Source organism: Cebus imitator, unplaced genomic scaffold (assembly GCF_001604975.1).
Source record: "Cebus imitator isolate Cc_AM_T3 unplaced genomic scaffold, Cebus_imitator-1.0 Scaffold154, whole genome shotgun sequence".
Lineage (NCBI taxonomy): Eukaryota > Metazoa > Chordata > Mammalia > Primates > Cebidae > Cebus > Cebus imitator.
Window position 1 is genome coordinate 8,771 of NW_016107469.1, and position 8,553 is coordinate 17,323.

An 8,553-nucleotide genomic window follows, 5' to 3' on the forward strand; every position below is an offset into this window, starting at 1 on the left:
AAAAATGTAATGCACACACCCGTAACCTTAGCAATTTAGGAGGCTGAGGTAGACACATTACTTAAGCCTAAGCAACATGGTAAACCCTGTCTCTACAAAACAAAACAAAACAAAAAAACACCTTGGGCATGGTGATGTGCACCTGTAGCCCCAGCTCAGGAGACTGTGGCAGGAGGATCACCAGAGACTGGGAGGTCGAAGCTGCAGTGAGCCGAGACTGCACCATTACCCTCCAGTCTGGCTGACAGAGTGAGACCCTTAGTGAAAAAAAAAAAGTATATCTAAATACTAGGTTTTATATATTTTTTCAAATATTGCTCTTTTAAAATACTTAATATTTTTAGCATTAGTTGAGTGTTACGGCACAAATGATACATGCTAATTTTAGATCAAATGAACCAAATGATAAGAACAGTCCAGGTGATTTTATTGTTAACATAAACATTATTAGTCACTGGTTCAACATATCTATAAACACCTTTATTTGTATATGTGGTTTGTTTATATATAAGTGCTACATATTGATATAAATAATATGGTTTTATCAAAATGTATATGCATAATAAAAATCCATGCGATCAAAGTATACTCAATGTAAACTAAGTTTCCCTCCCAAGGCAGACTGCCAAGACCCACTCCCTGAGTGCTAGAGTCCCACTATTCAGAGAAAATTGCAATCACTAGTTTTCTCCTTATTCTTGCAGAAATGCCCAACTTACATAAGTTATTTATGTGTATCACTTTTGAAAATTCAATATCAGAGCACTTTTCTGCACTGTGCTTTTTTTTTAAACCACTTTATCATGGAGATTTTTTTCCATATCAGCACATATTACATTATATATCTAACAATGAAATGTGAATAAAAATGGAGTGGAACCCCTGAAGCACCAAGACGTGATTCTCTTGCAGATATAATCCTACTTCCCATTTTATGAATGAGGAGACAGGCTCAAGGGGGTAATGTGAAAATGAGGCAGTAACAGAGTAGGGACTAGAGTATTCCAGTTCTCAATCCTGTGACTTTGTATGACACCCTGGAGATAAGTTCGCAGAAGTCCTAGAAAACCTGAATTCATGGAAAAGTAACATATTAAAAGGAAAAGGGAAAAAATCACGCAAGTAACTATGACGAGCCATTCCACACGATTAAATTGCAGAAGGCTCAGGGATCCTGTGTTAAAATTTCTGCCTGGAGGAGCTTCTATTTCTGACTCAGTTGCTGAGAAAAACCTGGAGCAGATATTTAGAGCCCTCTGGAGTCTTGCTATGGTATGGTTTGGGTCTGAATGAAATGAGATGCTGCTGCAATTGCCAGCTCTCTATTAATTATTAGTCAGCAAGGAGCCAGATTTCTCCTCCTTCCGCTCTAGCCCCACAGCCGAGCCTCTGCCCTGCTCCGCTCCTGGCTTGTGGAGTGGTGGGTCCAAGGAACATTTGCTACAGGCTGCCAAGAGTCTAGGCTACTTTTGCTGAGGGTTGTTCTGTTCTGTACTTGAGCCTTGGGGCACAGGTTAGCCCAGTACACCAATCAGAGCTCTACAGTCTCTTTTCATGTAAATACCCTACCTAATTAGGCAAGATATTTTATAAGCTAAAAATCTACAAAGATCTTGCTTTATCAAACACATTAGGGAGAAAATGATTATTTTCTATTATTTTTAATACCTTACTTTTCTCCTAGGCAAAACTACCTCACCAGGGATCTATCTTGTAAGTTCTATCTGGAAGCCCCATCTAACATCATTCCACAAAATAGCCAAATTCCTTCTCTATGGGAACTTTTCTGAGCTATATTTAGCAAACCACCATTGAAATTTACGCATAATTGTGAATTCAAAGGGAGACCATTCTTCTAATAGATTGCTACAGTTTAACGAATTAGAAATTAAAGCATTGACTACATTTGCTGAAGCCAATGGATCCTGATTTTCAATTCAATTCTGTAAACTACTTTCAAGCCTATACTTGGTATATGTAAGAATCAATATTATGTATGTGCTGGAGGCCCCTGTCCTGGGAGTCCAGCTCTTTCTTCTGTTACCATTCCCTGAACTGTGTCTGGCCCTGACTACTGCCATCCTGCTCCCTACACATGACAATAACCTATGGGCAGTTTTCCAAGTTTAGGATTAGGGTTGGAAAGGGTGAATGATCAATATAAATAGTTTCTACCCCAAGAAGTTCACACTCAAGCTAAGATTAATGCATGCATGAGTAGCTATAATACAAGTAGGCATCCTTTAACTACAGCTTATGCTTTGTGGCTTTTAAAAGAGAATACAGGTCGTGGCGAGCGGGGTCGCCACCACGTTGGCCAACACCGGTGGGCCAACAGTGAAGAGGTGGTGTCAGTGGTGAAAGAAGAGGTGGCAGCACCGGTAAGGAGATTGGTAACGCGAGCGGGGATGGTAAGTCGGTTGGACCCACTGGGCCTCTGTCGTTTCCAGGAAGCGTTTGACTGGAGGAACGTTTGGAGCCGCTGCTTTTGGACAAACTCTTCTGAAAGGTGGGCAGCCTAAAAAGCCAGTTGTTGCCACTTGCTATTGGAGTGGTGAGTTAGATGGCTCCTCCAGCTGGTGGCGTGTTGAGGTACGTGGGCTGGCTGTAGCGAGGGCATCAGATCCAGAGGGGGCGCTCTAGAGGCGTGGCCACCAGCACAATGGGCCAGCGTGTCACCAATGCCAGGAATCCCTCACCGACCCTGGGATGGAGTAGCAGAAATGGAATCCACCCTGGGATGGAGGAGCAGGAATGGAGCCCGTGACCCCAGCAGCAAGTTGCACAGCAGGCGAGGTGCAGGCCACCGTGAGGAGTAGATGCCACCCTGTGGTAAGCCAGATGGGAACATCCTCATCAGTGGGACCAAGAAGGTGGAGGCTGCTACTGAGGCCTGCCCTCTGCTGACGTCCCCGGGAGATGCATGGAGAGAATCCACGTTCGATGCCTAGAAGTCTTCCTTGCAGGGGTTGGAAGAACTGTTCTGGTGCTACAAGGATGTGCGGGAAGATGCAATTTTGGACGAAGGCATGGAATGTTTTTGCGATGACCTGTGTGCCTCACAGAATTTCCGATTCAGCTCTTTGGTTAGAAGTTCCACGTTGCAACCACGTGCAGATGTACCAGAAAGTAGTTTTTTGATGGCTGCAAAGCAATAAATGCAGACAGAATTGACGGAATCCGTGCACAATTCTTTAGCCTCTCAACAAGCTAAACAACTGGATAAATTCAAGGTTCTCTACCGGTTTACATTTCACTTTGACCTGGATGCTGAAGGGCAGAGGTGATTGCATCGCGAAATAGCCATTGCACTGTGCAATCTAGTGTTTACCCAGAAGCTAGTCTTTACCCAGAACTTCCTCAGATATTGGACCAATGGCTGAACTTCCTAAGAGAGAACTCCTTGGGGATCAAGGGCATCTCCCGGGACACTTGGAACAAGTTCTTTAACTTCACTGAGGTGAGGTCTTGACCTCAGCAACTATGGCAAAGATGAGGCCTGGCCAAGCCTCTTCGATATCTTTGTGGAGTGGGAAATGGAGCAAAGGAAAAGAGAAGGGGAAGGGAGAGATGTACTCAGCCCCAGGCCTGAGGGTTTGTGTCTAAAGAAGGCAACTTAGCTCTCTGTCCCAGGAGCAGCAGCAAGGATCTGCCACTGCCGTGCTGCTGACCAAGGCATTAGGACCTTTCTGGAATTTACTGAAGATCTGGATATTTTCTATTTTACATCTTTCTTTGCCTTGTATTTGAAAGGGCTCTAAAATGCTTTATCATATTTTAGGCATTTTCTTCATTTTTTTGGTTATTTTATTTCTTTTTTGGGGGTGGGGGAGTCTCCCAAAATATTTGAACCTGGCTACATACATTTTGTGTATTTTTGTTTGAAGTCTTCAGATAGAATGAGCCCACTATTTCTTGCAAAAATTAGATTTGTGTGTTGCAGGGGGTGGTGTAGAACAGGGAAGCGGGATAGGACTGTTAGGTTGAATTAACATCACAAAATGATAAGGGTGTCAGATCTCAGTTTTGTATATTGTTTTTCAGGGCAGGTCTGTGCTGTGTGTAGTGCTGTTTACATGGTTGAATTTAGGTTGTAAGGAATATTTTTAAAGATTTGCGCAGATTTTAATAAAAGCATTAACTGTTAACCACAATTGCGTTAATTCCCAGATGACTCAGAGCTCTGGGAGAGCTAGGGCCAGTCACGAGCCTTCTTAGTCTGGCAACAAACCCTTTTTAAGCTAATTTATCCAAAGCCCTTATTTCCCTCACTTCTTTTTGATTCTTTCTTTGAACTATTGCATTTCATTTTGGGTTTATTCAACAATATGTTGAACCTGTCAGTCAAGTGGACATATTTTTTAAGAACACATTGTACTGAGAACCACTTGAGCACTGAATGCGGAGAAAGCAGCGTTATTCAGTTTTGCTAGAAGTAGACTTCTTGGATAGTCTTCTGTCTTTGTTGAAGTTTCTATATTTTTATGTTGTAAGTGGAAATACTTTTTTTTTTCCTCTTTTTTCATTTGTCTTGGAGCCAAAGTTTCTGTTCCTGGTCGTAGGGAAACTGTGCCTGCGGGCCACCTGACTTAAAGGAAAGTTGTGGTGTGCAGCTCAGCTTGAATTAAAAACAAGTTCAGGAGCTGGGGATTCGCCTGAACTCTGCCAAACAAATATCTAAGTGTATGTAACTCTTAAATGTGTGCTCGTTCCCTTCTTGCCACATCCACATTGTCACCACATTGTCACTTAACCCCCAGGAGGTTTTTATTACTTTTTTGTTAATGTCAGGCTGTAAGGTACATGGATGGGGCTTGGTCAAGGAATAGGCCGAGGCGGATACCCAGGCCTGCATGATTCAGTGAGTTTGGTGTGCAAGCACACACTTCCACTTGTTACATAACCTCTTTGTGTAAGTTCATACTTGGCTCTGAGCACTATTGCTGTAAAGGTTAACTGCCCTGTTGACGCTGTGCACAGGAGACATGGCATTCATTGACAATTATGGAAGCCAGTCAGTGATGGTGAATCCTGTGTCTCTGCATCTTGATGTTGGGTGCTTGCCTCCCTACCTGTACATGGTGTATGCTTCTCCTATACCTGAATATATTCTGGGGGTGGACATTTTGCATGGTCTGGACTTACACATCACAGCCAGAGAATTCAGACTCCTGGTTCCTGCAGTAAAGCCAGTGCTGCACGGGCATACACATCACCAGCCCCAAGTTCTGCCACAATCCCAACAAGTTACTTCCACCCATCAGTGCTGCTAACTTGGCAGGGGGTGGCATACAGAGGTAACTGAGACTAGTAAGAAGTTAGAGGAGGTGCCAGTAGTGTGTGGCACCCATAACTCCTACGATTCTCTGGTATGGCCAGTCAAAAAAAGCCTGATGGGACTTGGCAGATGACAGTGGATTATCAGGAACTGAATAAGGTAACACATCCTCTGCATGCAGCTGGACCTTCCATCATAGACTTGATGGATTGCTTGATAATGGAACTGGGACAGTGCCACTTTGTGATAGGACTTGGCTAATGCATTCTTCTCCACTGACATTGCTCCAGAGAGCTAGGAACAGTGTGCTTTCATGGGAGGATGACAACGGACTATCACAGTATTACTTCGGGGCTATATGCATAGCCTCACCATATGTCATGGTCTTGTTAATGATGTTGTATTAACCTCTGATTCTCTTGCAGGTTTAGAAGCAGCAATGTGCCTCTTGCCTGGTATTGGGATGATGCGGCTGTGATAGCCTTCCTGGTAGCCAAGTAGGCTATTCAGCAAGCGCAAGCCTTATGGGTAGTTGACCAGAGGTGCCCATTTAAGCTAGATGTGCATGTGACCACTGATAGTTTCAGTTAGGGCCCGTGGGAGCACACAGAGCATCTGAGTATGCCAGTAGGCTTTTGATTCCAATTATGGAAGGAGCTGAGCTCCAGTACTCCTTGATAAAGAAGCAGTTAGTAATAACAGGATGGGTCCATTCATGGATAACCATCCCCTGGACTGGGAAAGCAGTTAGTAACGCTATATACCGCCCTTTCTGAATCATAAGAGCATGGCAGGATGGGCTGCAGCCATCTTACAGATGACTTACCCGACAGCAGGGTGGGTACACTCATGAGTAATGACCTCATGAACTGGGGCAGCACAGACATCCACTTCAGCAAAGTGGGGCACCTACTTAGAGCAGTGAAGTATACTGATTACAGGTCTCACAGCAGCAGAGTTACAGGAAGTCTTGGGAACTGTAGTCCTAATGAAAAGTAAGGCCATGGGGCCTGAGGCAGCCCTAAATCCTAAGTCTTCACCATTAGGAAAGGCATCCATCCATTCCTAATAGGGCACGGTACACAGATAGTTGTAGGTGAGAAGCTACTTTTGCCTGGATTGCTGCCCCTATCCAGCCTAGTACTAACACCATATGGCTTAAAACCATGTGTAGGCAAAGTAGCAAATGATCTGAACTCAGCGCAATATGAACAGTAATCACTAAGGAGGTTGACACCAATGATAATCTATGCCAATAGCTGGGCAGTTTATTGAAGCTTGTGTATATGATGAGCTTGTATGCACAGAGCCTATGTATAGGACTATGTGTCAGGCTTATGTGCCCAGAAGCCTATGTGTATGTATCAGACCTGTGTGCCCTACGTTTGTATGTCAGGCCTGTGTGCCAAACCTGTGTATAAAAGCTGTGTGTCCAAGGCCTATGTCTCCCTTGGCCTACGTGGTAGAGTGTAAGGTGCACGGATGTGCTTTGGTAAATGAATAGGCTGATGCGGATATCCAAGCAAGTTTTTTGCGCAAGTGTGTGCCTCCACTTGTTATATAACCTGTTTATGTAAGTTCATACTTGGCCCTGAACTGCCATTTTCTGTAAAAGGTGTAACTGCCCTGCTGACTCTGTGTACAAAAGACATGTCTCTTGGGGCTCGGTTCAGCTTAACATGATTTGACATGGTGGATACACTGGTGCCCAGGGAAAGAGAGAGTCAGTGTTATGCATTTTTGCAGACTGATAGAGGGGAGCCAGGATACAGCTCGTCTCACTCATGCCCACAGAGAGAAACATTTAAACTGCTGACCCTGAAGCCAAGGGAGAGCAGGCCATGCAGCTGCAGGTGTGGGAGCAGACAGCCCAGATAAAGGCGAACTGCACAGAGAGCTAGTGTGAGAAAACTGTTGATGAGAGCTGCTGCTGAATAAAATCACCTTTCACCTGTCTGTGGCCCCCCAAGTGTTCTTTCCACTCACCCACCCACTCCCTCCAGACCTCATCATGACCTTTGGGGTAATCATGAACCTGACATAGTCTCATCCGGGGGTCATGTGTTATGTGATAACTGTTTCAGGGTTACATGGCCCTCCTTTCCCTACCCCCGAGTATGTGTGTGTATATACACATGTAAAATCGTATATACCGTATTCCTTCCTTTCTTTGCCTGCTAAAACCAACCATAAAGGAGGGAGCTGCCTTCACTACCTAAAGTGTAAGAAGAGTGGCAGGGATGGCCATTAGGGAGGCTTTTGCATCTGAATTTGGACCATTTCGCTAAAGAGGACTTGAGTTTACTCAGCCCTTTCCTCACAGGAGGGAGGGTTCAGTTCCCCTGACTTTACCAACTCACTCCATAGGGTCTGCTTTGGCAAAGCTGCCACAGCGGCCTGTGGAGCTGACTCTGGTCCTACCTGGTTCCAGTACAAGGTGGGTCCACTTTTTGTTTTTCTGTTTAAAAATTATGTCCTCAGAAAACTGTAGTGGAAGAGTGGCTGGCAGGAACTTGCATAGTTCAGCTTCCAACACTTTGGAATAGATTAAAAGGAGAATCTTTTAAATGAAAACTTAATAAAAAAAATAAAAGGGCAATACGACAACCAGGCTGTAGAGAAGACAGTGTCTCAGGTGTTACAGAGGCCCAAAGAAAACCTGTGAGGAAGACAGCTATGAACCTTACCTCACACTGTAGTAGCTTAGTTTATTAATTAGTATTATAGCCATTGTGACCAGTGAAGGATAGCTGTTTGTAATATATAATGTGTTCATATAAATAAAAAGTCACAAAGGACTCAAAACACAAATGACAAATAGGCAAAATATTTGAGGGATGTCTCAATCGTCATAGCATATAATCAGTAAATATTTGTAAAACAAGTTCAACTTTATTAGCAAGAACAGCAAAATGAAATAAGGAATGTTGTACCATATTTTGCTTAGTATATCCACAAACGTTTTAAAAGCATATAAATCAATGTTGTCGCGCTGTGGTGCACTAATAAATATTCATCAAATGAATCAATAAGTGGAGAGATGGATTGATGACTATTAGGGAAAACATCACATACAAAACCATGGTTGAAATCTATGCATATGAATCAAGGTACATACAGATGTATGAAAAAATACGAATGGATTCCTTATCTATAAAATGAAGAAAATAAATGCATTAGTTAAGATTATTTTGTCTTTTTCCCCTAATTTTCTTTTCCCTCCAAATTTTTGTAATAGTGTTAATTTCCTGTGTTTTTGAAATAAAACTGTAGAA

General features: G+C 43.3%; 1 pseudogene; it reads left to right on the forward strand.

Moving 5' to 3' along the window:
• Positions 1-2,324: 2,324 nt before the first annotated feature.
• Positions 2,325-3,620, forward strand: LOC108314452 (annotated as a pseudogene).
• The last annotated feature ends 4,933 nt before the right edge of the window (positions 3,621-8,553 follow it).